The 12,166-nt window shown below is 39.2% G+C and overlaps 1 protein-coding gene across 2 annotated transcripts in view; it reads left to right on the top strand.

Moving 5' to 3' along the window:
• Positions 1 to 5,311: 5,311 nt before the first annotated feature.
• peli1b (pellino E3 ubiquitin protein ligase 1b) overlaps positions 5,312 to 12,166 on the top strand; it is a 51,537-nt gene continuing 44,682 nt past the window's right edge. The window contains exon 1 of one of the 2 annotated variants that reach the window (XM_085296242.1): positions 5,312 to 5,742. The gene's annotated coding sequence lies outside the window, so the exon portion shown is untranslated. The remainder of the gene's footprint in view (positions 5,743 to 12,166) is intronic. The other variant, XM_085296243.1, reaches the window with a different exon arrangement.

Below are 12,166 nucleotides of genomic sequence, written 5' to 3'. Positions count from 1 at the left end.
AATCAAATATGCAGTGCTACCCGCTGTGGCGCCCCCTTGTCAGTGATGGAGCAGCTGAAAAGTAGCAGATTTTCACTTATGCTGCAATGCTTTCTGATGACTATGTTGTTATTATTTTTATTATTTAATATTATCTTCATATGAGATAACATCAATCAGTCACACTTCAGAAAACTAGCTCTAATTCCAATCCCTTCATTGACTACTGGGTTGCTAAATTCTACAATAAGATACAGTTAGGTCTTAAAGTGTTAGGACAATAACAAAGTCCTCCAAATTATTTAGATAACTGACTGACAAAGGGCTCCATGACCTGCTGAGTTCTGCTGTTTATCATTAAAAGATTCCAAGTATAGAACAAACATTTGGTAGCTGTTTACTGGAAGTCTCCAAACAAGGTCCAAGGATATGTCAACGCAAGAGAAGGAAGCCATCGTTAGGAAAACCAAAATAAACCTATCGGATATATAACAAAAGCTTTATGAGAGATCATTCTTAGAAGAGAATTGATTTACTGTCCAACTTAACAACACCAAAAGGCCTGAAAGATCACAGAGGACGACTCTTACAAACTGGGCCACATGGCCATAACAAATGGGAGACAAGATAAGATAGGGTTACTGTATTTTCTCCCATAGGAGAAAATCTTCCAAGTACTGTACTAAAAAAACAGACATTAACACCAAATAAGACAAAAACTGCAAATGGAAACACATACATGGGGATAAATAATAATAAAAATAATTTAAAAAACAAGTACTTAAAAACTCTCCACTTCTCTGTCACTCAGTCACAAGCTCCTCGTTTATTTAACTGGCAGAGGAATACATTAATATTTATAGCAGTCATGCAACCCCAATTCCAAAAAAGTTGGGATGCTATGTAAAATGTTTTTCATGATTTTCTTTGTCATTTTTTGGTGTCATCCAAATGTTTTTATTTGGTTAAAACTCTGGAATGAAGACCGGCCAGCTCACCACCTCTTCTTGTATGAGGTCATGCTGTTTTAATAGCTGCATTATGCGTTTTTGCATTGTCTTGCTGAAATATGCGGGGCCTTCCCTAAAAAAACAGGTCATTGGATGGGAGCAGATGTGCTAACTACCAATCCCATAGGCATTAATACACTCCCAATGCCATGAGAGATGTGGACTTTTATACTGAGCGCTCATAACAAGCCGGATGAATCCTTTCCACTTTGGTCTCGAGAGCATGGTTTCCATGTTTTCCACTGAAAATTTCAAAGACCACAGAAAACCGTTCCACTTTACTTCAGCCTATTCTGAATAAGCTTTGGCCCAGAGAAGATGACAGCATTTCTGGATCATGTTCACATATGGCTTTAACTTGCATTTGTGAATGGACAGACAATGATTTCTGAAAATGTCTCCCATCCCATGTAGTGACTTACACGACAGAATCATGTGTGTTTTTAATGCAATGCTGCCCGAGGGCCTGAACATCACAGGCATTCAGTATGGGGTTTTTTTTGCCTTGTCTCCTTGTGCAAATATTTATCCAGATTCTCTGAACCTCTTTTTAACGCTATGAACTGCAAACAATGACAAACTCTTCACAATTTTACATTGATGAACATTATTCAGAAATGATGCCACAATGTCTGGGCCCAGTCTTTGTACAGAATGGTGAACCTCTGCCCACCTTGAGAAACTCTGCCTCCCTAAGATGTTCTTTTTAGACCCAATCAAGTTACTAACCCGTTGCCAATTAACCTATTTATTTGCAAAATTATCCACCAGGCGCTGCTTATCAGTAACATTTACTTCTAGGCTTTTGTTGCCCTGTCCTTTTAGTTTTGAAACTTGTTGCTGCCGTTAAATTCAAAATGAGATAATTTTTTCCTTGTTTCAACATTAAAGATTTGATATATTTTATGTTTTCTATTGTTAATACACAATAGATTTATATTATTTGCAGATCGTTGCTTTCTGGTTCTATTTAAACTTTAAACTGTGTCCCAGCTTTTTTTTAGGCTGGGGTTATACAAACATTGTGTCATTGTACAAAAACCAATGGGTCTGCTAAAGTTTCTGGATCCACATATTATATAAGCATACCTGGTGCTGTGTATGCACTATTTTATCCCCAATCAAGACATACTGGCTTGGCTCTAATATAAACTAGACAGGAACACAAGCTTTGTATTAATGCTTCAGGTGTGCAATGACAGCTTTGTCATTGAAAAAGCTCAGACTCGTTATGCAAACAGCTCCGAAAAGTTTCGTTCCACTGACTGAGTCCATGTCCTGGATACTGAAATATTTTGACTCAAACAAAAACAAATACAAAGCCGATAATTCACCACATTAAAAACTGTTAAGTTGGTTTCTAAAACAAAAAGATGATTTCTGGAAAACACCCGCAGACTCGCTCATGCTCACACACTCACGAACTGGAGGAAAAAGGAAAAAGATGGCATGCAGCGTGGTGGAGATAAAGACAAAAATGACGGCGGCAGCAAGACAGACAGTAACACAACTTTCATTCCAGTTAGCTCCACCCAGGATAAAGCTTTTAAAAAATGGTATGTAAGGTGTTTTCACTGAAAGTGAAGTCATGTACAGCATGTCTACAGAGTTATTATCACATGAATCTCACAGACTGACGTGAAAGGGGAGAGGCAGCAAAGCAGAATAGCTGGTGTTCAAAAGAACCTCATAATGTTTTGGTCTTTATCAAATCATTTTACTTTATTTTTATTAGATATGAGCATTTATTTCATCCAAATGTGGATTAAAAGAAGATTTGACTTTTTTAATAAAAATAATTTCAGTTTCAGTGCATTTATTCTAGTAGAGACAGTGCAAATGCCTACTAAGACAGTCTATTACCATTATCTATTACCACATCTGTAGTGAGTGCATAATTAAAATACAGTGTCGTGAAAGTCAACTAGTCTTTCCAGATCTACTACTACTTGACTGACTCATGCATACAACTCATACTTATAATCCTACTTTGCATGAACTACGTGAGTCTTGTGCACGCACATATGTTTGAAATATAAAGGTTTTATTTTGAAACTCTACTTTGGAGCATTACCAAACTCTTAAAAGCAGAGATATTAAGAAGGCTTTGCAAAAGTACATAATGTGAAAGATACGAGCCGTCGTTACCCTTGTGTGTGTTAACGGCCAGCTGTACCAATGTATCAGCAGCAATGCTGGGAAGTAACTTTAGTAGTTACATGTAATTGTCAAACGGCATGGTGGTGCCGCTGTTGCCAACTGTTCCTTGGTTAACAGTTGAAATAAACGGTTAACATGACAATTTAACATGATCTCATTAACATGAGAAAACAGATGATTCTCTGCTAGGCATACGTGCATACCTGCTTGGTGTTAAAGAGTTATTGAGATGTCCTGTATCAGTCCTCGTGGCAGCAGAGATAAATAAGTGGCTAAAAAATAGATAGATGTAAATTGTTTCACATTTCCCCCCCTTTTTTATATTATTTCATAAAACATATCGTTTTAGACACACCTTTAACTGATATATTATTCTATACTTATTCTGAATTTCCTACAAACTGTGTATGGTCGTTTCCCCTTCATAACAAAGAGTTAGTATGAGTTAGTATACTAAGAGTTAGTATACTATATGAGTATAGTCTTAGACCATAGCTTGTATATGACAGATGTATGCAGCCACTATTGCTTGAGCCACTGGTTTTATATTCCTAATCTTGAAGCCATTAGCGATTTAGCCAGTTAGCAATTTAGCCACCAAAATTTTGGCTTTTACACATAAAGTAAAGAAAGCAAAGTGAAAAAAAAAAAAAGCCAGAAGTTAGCAGATCTGGATTAGAAAGTAGTCCATTAAAAATACTTTAAAGTCACCAGCAGAACAAACACAGTGGTGTTGTCCAGTTCACTGTCTTGAATTAGGGGAGCTGAGGCCTAGCAAACACTGGCCTGTCAGAACATCTGTCAGTCTAAGCCGCCAGTATCTATATCAGCATTAATGTTATGGACAGGTCTTGGGGGTCCAACCTGTCCATAAAGGTAAAGTTAAAGGTCATGGTAAATTATGTTAGTTTGGTAATGAAAAGACCCACAAGGCAGATAAGCTACTGTATCTTGAGATTAACTTAATTATTTGGTTAATAGTAGTTTAGTTCTTCTGCAGCAATCAGTATAAAATCAAGCACCTGGCCATGCATTCTAACTTTTCAAACATTAGTGAAAGAATGGGCCATTTTAAAAAGCTCACTGAATTCGTGTGTGGTACTGTAACAGGTAATTTGGTGAAATTTCTTCCCTCCTAGATATTCCATGATCGATTATGTGTTATTATGGCAACGTGAAATTCAGGCACCAAGTGAAAGACAATGTAAAGTTAAAGAGCGGGGTTGCCAGCTGCTGGGGCACATATTTCACACAGTTCAAAAACTCCTCTGGCATTAACATCAGCACAAAAATTGTGCACCAGGACCTTGATGGCATGAGTTTACATGACCAAGCAGCTCCTGTACATGTAAAGTGTTGGTGGCCCAGTATGCTTGTCCGTATGATGTAGTTTCACTTAAAAATTTCAAAACAAATGGAAATGCGGTGACGATATTGTGCGCTAACAGTCAACTGTTGTGTCTGTGTGTGTGGTGAGTTCATATTTTCACACCAGGAACTAGAGATAATGTCTCTCCTGCTTGTCTCCTGCTTTGCAATCAAAGACAGAGGTTTCTGCACTTTAGTAACTGAGACTAGATTTCTCTCTAAGTCTGCTATCCATGTTCAGTTGTAATTATTTTTTGTTTAACTTTGACCTAGTGTATAGGTTTATTAATCATAGGACTGAACCTTACTCCTATGTGTAAATTTAACGGGTCTTGCTGCTTATCATAATTTATAACCTCAGCTTTGTGTGAGTAACAAAGTAAATACTCTTTCCTTTTTAAAAAAAAAAAAGAAAATGGAAAAGCAATGCTACTTGAGCTAAAGGCCGCCCTATCGCCCTTGTTGCCCGTCCAGTTCATATAACTGGATAAATTAACCCAGGATAAATTAACAAGAAATAAATTATCTGCATTCCCAATATCTGTAAACCTGAAATATTGCTATATATATATATATATATATATATATATATATATATATATATATATATATATATATATATATATATATATATATATATATATCTTTAACTTACGCTAATAATTGTGTAAACTGAAAAGCCTGACAGGTCTCGTACAAGTTGGGGGAAGTAAAACTTCAAGTCCCAGGATGCTGTGCGGCGGCGTCACTCTCACTGTCCCCGCCTACAGCGCACGCTCGCAGGCGGAGAACGGGCAGAACGGGTCGGCTCCGTGTTTACGTTGAGATGCTCACAACAAAGGACAGCGCACCGCGGAGAGGCTGTCATTTAAAATAAAGAGAAAGCACCGTGGATATTTTCTCTTACGGTGAGCGTCTGCAATTCACGACTCCTGGAAGGGGAGAGCAAATACCAAAAAACCCTAATCTGCTTCCATTTTATTTATTTTTCCTACGTGATACGCTTTATTATTTTTTTTATTATTATTTTATTTTTTTAAGCAGCTAAGACGCGGAGAAATTAGGACGAAATCTTCTGCCGTTTTTTCCATGTTTTTGTTTTTTTCCTTCTGAGCCGGTGGGACGATAGCTAGCTCCTTAGCCTCTGCAAGTTGGTTGGAAGGCTAAGCAGCTGAGACCGACCGCAGGCTCGGGACAATAAGAGGACCTCATCATTTATATCGCAGTGAGTTCGCAGGCCACCTGACTTTGCTTGATAATTAAAACAGCGGGTGTAGTGCGACAATAGCCATCCTGCTGCCCGCTAATAACTGTCTTTGTTCTGCAAACGGCTCCGGGAATGAACTGCTCCTTCATTAACGCTACTTTACCTCATTTGGTAATGTCCACTCACTCACTCACTTACTCTGCGAGTAAAGTCATGACAGGGAGTGCTGCAGCTGCAGAGCGCTGATCTTTGTCTCTCAGACGCACACACATATGCACCTGTTTTGACTGTGTGTTTATCTAAGTGGAAATCAGAGGCAGCTTCGCTAAGATACAGCTCTCTGCTTGGCATTGGCTGACTGTATCTTTGTGTGCAATGCAGGCTTCAGAGATGCAGGTATTAGTTTACATCCCATCCATCCTGGGTGCTGACCTGTCACAGGGAGGGGTGAGTGAGAAAGGGTACATTGCTTAAGCAAATGCACGGACTCTTTTGCCATTCCCAGAGCTTGATTGCGAGTTAATGACTTCCCCCCTCCTCTCCTTCTCTGTCTCCCATCTCATTTCACCTCTCTGTCTCCCCCCCCTTCTCCTCATCTCTTTTTCTTTTTCCTTTCTGTCTGGTTTGGGTAGCTGGTGTAGATCTCACCACTTCCCTTCCCCTTTCTGGAAATGTCACAGAGAAGAGGGACGTGCATTAACACCATCTGCCCCTGATCTTACTTCCATTGTCTGCCTTTTATTGTGAACTCTAATGAGGAAATGTTGGCAAGTTGTAGCAGCCAGTGCATTTAGGGCCATAGGGGGCAGGGATAGCTCAGTAGGTAAAGTGGTCTCCCCATGATCGGAAGGTCGGCGGTTCGAATCCACTTAACGGCTACCCTGAGGTACCCCTGAGCAAGGTACCGTCCCTACACACTGCTCCCCGGGCGCCTGCTTAGTGGGCTGCCCACTGCTTCACTGAGTGAATGGGTCAAATGCAGAGAAAAACAAGTAATTTCCCCATGGGGATCAATAAAGTATCCATTATTATTATTATTATTATTTAATTTTGTCACTGAACCAACCCCACAGCTTTTTAAAATTTGTTTCAGAATAGGAAATTCAAATAATTATAAACTGTATAGTTCTATCACATTTTTATTTAATTTAAGCTTAAAAAGAAAGCAGGAAAGTAGGCTTTCAATGAGTTCTAGCTACAGATGCATGGTGCGAAAAGTGTTGCGTATATAACGTGCTCTGTTGCAATCAGTTTTCTGCAAACATATAAGTTGTGCACAGTGTTATTGGGAAATATGGGTTTGTATCAGTGACCAAACACGTCTAGATCTGGTGTCTAGAATCAGACCCTGTATTATGAAGAAGATTTAAACAGTTCTCAGAATATGTCTTCATATTGTAGCAATGCTGATAACTGACCAAGCAGAGCAGCACAGGTTTTTCGACATGTTCACAATAAAGTGTGTAGAAACACTGATGAATGACAAATATTCAACAAGTATTAGGAATTTGAAAGCAAAACAGTTACTGCAGGCATTAAGCTGTTAAAGAACAGTGTCGACTGTTAGTCGTGTAAGTTTATATGCTTTCAATGTCATTGCCAAATAAAGTCTGACTACAATTAAAATTTTGTCCTCCACTGAATTTATGTTAGCGTAATGTTTGCTTTTTCAACTGTGACCTGACAGTAGGGGGACAAGACAAGAACAAACTAAAAAAAAAAGGTTCATATTGGTGAATATCATTTGTAAATCTTTAGTAAACTTTATTATATAAATATATTATTATTACATTATATATGGAATTAAAAGAAACAAGAATTAAAGTTCTCTCAGCTGAGAATTGCTGTCATTTGTTGATGACTTATAGAACTAAAGACTTTTTAACTATCCATGCACCAAAGCCAGAGTGATCTCCAACGAATGGGGATTCTGTTTCCAAGAGCATTGATTGGTCAGTAGGTGGTGATTTTATACTTATCGATCCCCTGAACATAACAGAGGAAAAGGAGCGAACTGCTTTGCAACGCTGAAAATCCAGAGTTAAATCTGATTTCTTATCTCACTAATCCCTAATCCTGCGTCACAGTGCAGACCTGCATAAGAATCCTGCAATTCATCACTGCTATAAATTGTGGAACCTTCAGCTTCTACTGGGCCAGGATTTGTTGTGTAACAGAGGGGAGAGTGCAAGTATTGCATATACACGTTTGCACATTTACATAGGGTGTGTTGGCTACAGGCCCGAGTGTGTGTTCATGTTCTCAGCATGCTTTAGAGTCTCAATTTCAGGAAGGAAATCGGAGCTGTCGGTGTCAGACGGGAGTGCAGCTCTGATGTCTTAATGGAGGTTCAGTGCTGCCTGTATCCTTAGTTACCCAGTCTGTGGGGACACAGGGAGGCCTCACAGTCTCGCCTCGGTCTGGACTGGAAAAAAAAGGAATGAACCCTTTTCATCTAAAATGTTTACGTTTTTTAATTTCAATTAAATATTTAGCATGATTTTGTAGATGAACAGCTTCAGTAGCACCATGAAACTGTGCTAAACACCAACAGAATTACTAATGTGCTTACCCCCTATCGGCCTTTTAAAAGTGGCTTTCAATATTTGAAGAAGAAGTATGAGCAGTTGACTTTATGGCAATTTTGGTAACGCATTTTTGTTTCTGTGAGGGATTTTGGATTCCCGAAGCCTGTTTGCATGATGAAATGTTGTCATTACGAAGCAAATGTTCAGAAATAGTTTTGACAAAACGTCTTTAGTGCGAAGATCAATGATAGTCTTTCACAATTAAAAGGAAAATTCTACATATCTTCCATATTTTTTCTGGGTGTGTTTTGCACTTAATCTGAAAAATACTGCTGCAGGAGATTTGTTACAGTACATTTTTAAAACATAGCAGCACAACATAGCGCTACATTGTTGTATTACTTTGTCAAGACAGCCTGATAAGTAGACTGTCGAAGATAAGTGGACAAATTGAATGAATGCGTTTATGTGAACTGTATAGAAGCCTTTTTATTGCACATTCACTCAGACAAATTAAAGCTGCCAATCATGACAGGATCCTTGCATTGAGTGATTATATTTGAGTTTCAAACCAACCACTCAGCCACTTGCCAAACATCTGTGTGCTGGCACCCTTTTAAACCTTAATGATACAGTGTGCTCGTGCTGAGAGGAGATTTTTTGTGTTTGCAGCGTTCTTTAAGTGTGCACGTGCCTGTGGTGTGTAGTTTTATCAGAGAGGGCCGATGAGCTCAGCGGGTGTAATCGTCGGTACAGCTGAGCGGCAGCTTTCCTCCCGCTGTGTGAGGAGCTTGGCACATTCCGCCCGGTCCGGCTTACACTCCCCTGGGCTGGTAAACAGGCTGAAGTTTGTGCAGGGAGATTACGTCTGTCATGGAAAGTGGGTCAGACAGTGGGCACGATTCTATGGCCTTGTTTCTGCAAGGTAGGGAGTAAAAGAGGAAGGGGAGCGTTAAACCACCAGCCATTTTCCATAGTGTTGCTTTAAAGAGCCTGCGCTTAGGGCGCTTTCCTTTTTTGCCAGAGTCACGGTTAGGTTCTTGTGCTTTTGCTTGCAAGGCAGTCATTTGTTGGTAGGCTGATCTGTTAAGGAGCTGTGAGGATACATGCTCAGTATGTGACTCATTTTAAAAAACAAATGACATTAAACAAGTTAAACCTAAGAAACAAATGGATCATTCCTTCCACTCATTGCAAGTGGTTCATTTCAGATTCAGACAAGCATTTGTATAAATCATATTTATGTGAGCAGCTGCCACAATATGTGCTTGCTTTTTGAGTCCTCATTTTCCTGAGATAGAACCAAGGTAGAGCCACAAATGCCACATATGCAGCTAATGCACCGGGTTAAAATAACCGAGTATCCTTTGAAAAGATTTGGGAGAATGCTGCTTTTGTGGATTGCATTTTGGGCAAGTGAAACCCAACATGAAACTGATTTGCCAGAACATAAAAACCACCTGCCTACTTTGTGCACGTTCTTCTTGTACCACCAAAGCAACTTATCTATTGGGTCATGGACACAGGATCTCTGAATGTTTCCTGCTGTGTCTAACACGGGGGTGTTGGGAGTGGAGCCTTTATTCGGTAGTAGCCGTCCTATTGTTGCTTAGTCGGATTTGGAATCTGGGAATTTAAAGGCCCAGATAAGACTATATAGTCTTTATTGTCTTCCTCAAGTTGGTCCTGTCCAGTTCTTATGGTGTTGCAGGTGGTAATATCCGGATGGGGGAGTGCTTCGCTGTGGGTTAAGGCTCAAGGTTTTTCAGCACATCATTGCATTGTAAAGAGAATATGAATGTTATTCACTTCACCTGGCAGTGGTTTTAATGCTGTGCCTGATTGCTTTATGGTCTCTTGAGTCTTATTGTCTTAACACAAATAAAGATTTTATAGTGAAAGACAACAATTCAAGACATATGGGTACAGCAGCTGAAGAGAGTGCCTGCTTATGTCTTTGCTGACGCCAAGGTGCATGTGATGAGTGCTGTCTGTTTGTTTGTAAGATTAGGCAAAAGCTACAGGGCTCTAATTCGTTAATCTTACTGGAGCAGTGGAAAAGAAATAAATCTTTCTTTAAAATTGCACGAGAGGTGAAGGATAAGAGAAAGAGCTTAGGTTAAGGACGAGCTCGCCCAGTTCCCTTTTAGTTCTTACTACTTTTTTCAGACAATGTTGAGGACACAGTATACTTTTTTTGTTCTATATTTTTCTTACTTTTTATCTTCTACCATTAACCAATTTGTTACTCCATTCCTTTCCCTCACAAAGACCTTTTCTCTTGCTTTAAATACCTAAGTCAGAAAACTGAGGGTAGAGTGGAAACTGAAATACACTGAAGCTTTTTTGGCAGCTTTATTACTCTAAATTCATGAATAGGATCCTTATTTGTAAATGCTGATGGGGGGAAGAAATTCTGTTAATGTTGGGCATTTGCTGATACACTTTAGTAAAAAAAAATGCAGGTGTTGTAGATACTCGATGTGCAGTTTGTTACATAAAGACAAGGCCACTACATTTCACGTTTACCAAAGAGGCCGATTCATGGGAGAGCATGACCTTTTGACAGCTCTTATGCCCTGAATGGGCTGGGTTTCTCACCTTTGTGTTGTTGGCATGCCTTTTTGATGATAATGAGCAACACCTCTCCCCACACTCAAACCGCAGCCTGTTGCCACAAGAGCTTTAGTTTCTGTTTACATCACAATAAATTTTCACTTTTTATAGCTGAAACTGAAAGTACTGTTGAGGTTGTGTGTATATATATATATATATATTTTTTTAAAGTGAAAGAGAACTTTTGTGCGATTATTAAGATAAAATCTCAGAGGTTTCCTGCTTTGCTATTAGTTCGGACAGGCGACTACAGCTGTTGCTGGTGATATCGGTTGGCACTTTATACTGCTGCACGCACATGCATGCTCATTTTCATATGCACACATGGGCTTGTAATTGTCAACCCCTCCTTTGATCGTGCTTGATCACCATTTCCTGCTTCACTTTTTAACCTTCCTGTCTCAAATGAGCTTGCGTGTGCATCGGACACGCAAACAGTTGAGTGTGTAACTTGTTGATGCTTTGGCCTGAGATTTCTGAGATATGCTATTTAAATAAATAATATATAAAAGTGTTGTACTATTTAAATTTTTGAGCAATGTAAAGTCTTTGTTTTAAATGTCTGGAAAGAGTAGCCAAACTAATACAGCTGAAGCCTGAATGGGGTATTAGGACTAAACGACAGCTCATTTAATTTGGCTGCCTTTCAACCAGGTGCAGCTCAATTAGACCTACACACGCCCTTCCCCTTTCCCTTTCTAGAGAAAACCAACCGGCACCAACACTTTAAGAAATGGATGGTGAACGGAAACATTAACCAACCAACTGATGAGAACGTTTTCCCTGATGGTTGCTGTCTGCTTTAGCTTCTGTGGAAACGGGATGATTGATGCTATATACCTTTATAACATCTGTTTCAAACTACTAATTTACCTTTAAATACAGTAAAATTATTTAACTTAAATGTTTCCATCTTTCTAGTTGCTATAAACATTAATGTAGTCACTGTATAGTTGGTAGGCAAGCACCGTCCTCCATCCTTATTTTATTCCTGCACAGTTAGCATGAAGCACCCACAGTTTCATTGAACATGTACAATGACAATAAGGGCTATTTTTTTCTATTCTCTTCTATTCAGTATTGTTTTTCTAGATAAGAGTGACACATGCTGACCTCAATAACACTGAACTGGATGCAGATGAATCATTTTGAGCTCACAAATCACACACACACTGTTTTCTGCTGTTGTGTGCATTTAAGAAGGTCACATTGGATGCCTCATGCAATCAAAACATGACATGACTATATAAGCATTTGGTGCTGATGATGTGGAGTCTATAAACACCCTGTGAGGACTT

This window comes from Mchenga conophoros, linkage group LG13 (genome assembly GCF_057382185.1).
Source record: "Mchenga conophoros isolate Kocher_MC1m ecotype Shallow Benthic linkage group LG13, M_conophoros_male_GT1.1, whole genome shotgun sequence".
Classification (NCBI taxonomy): Eukaryota; Metazoa; Chordata; class Actinopteri; order Cichliformes; family Cichlidae; genus Mchenga; species Mchenga conophoros.
This window is presented reverse-complemented; position numbering and strand designations above follow the sequence as displayed.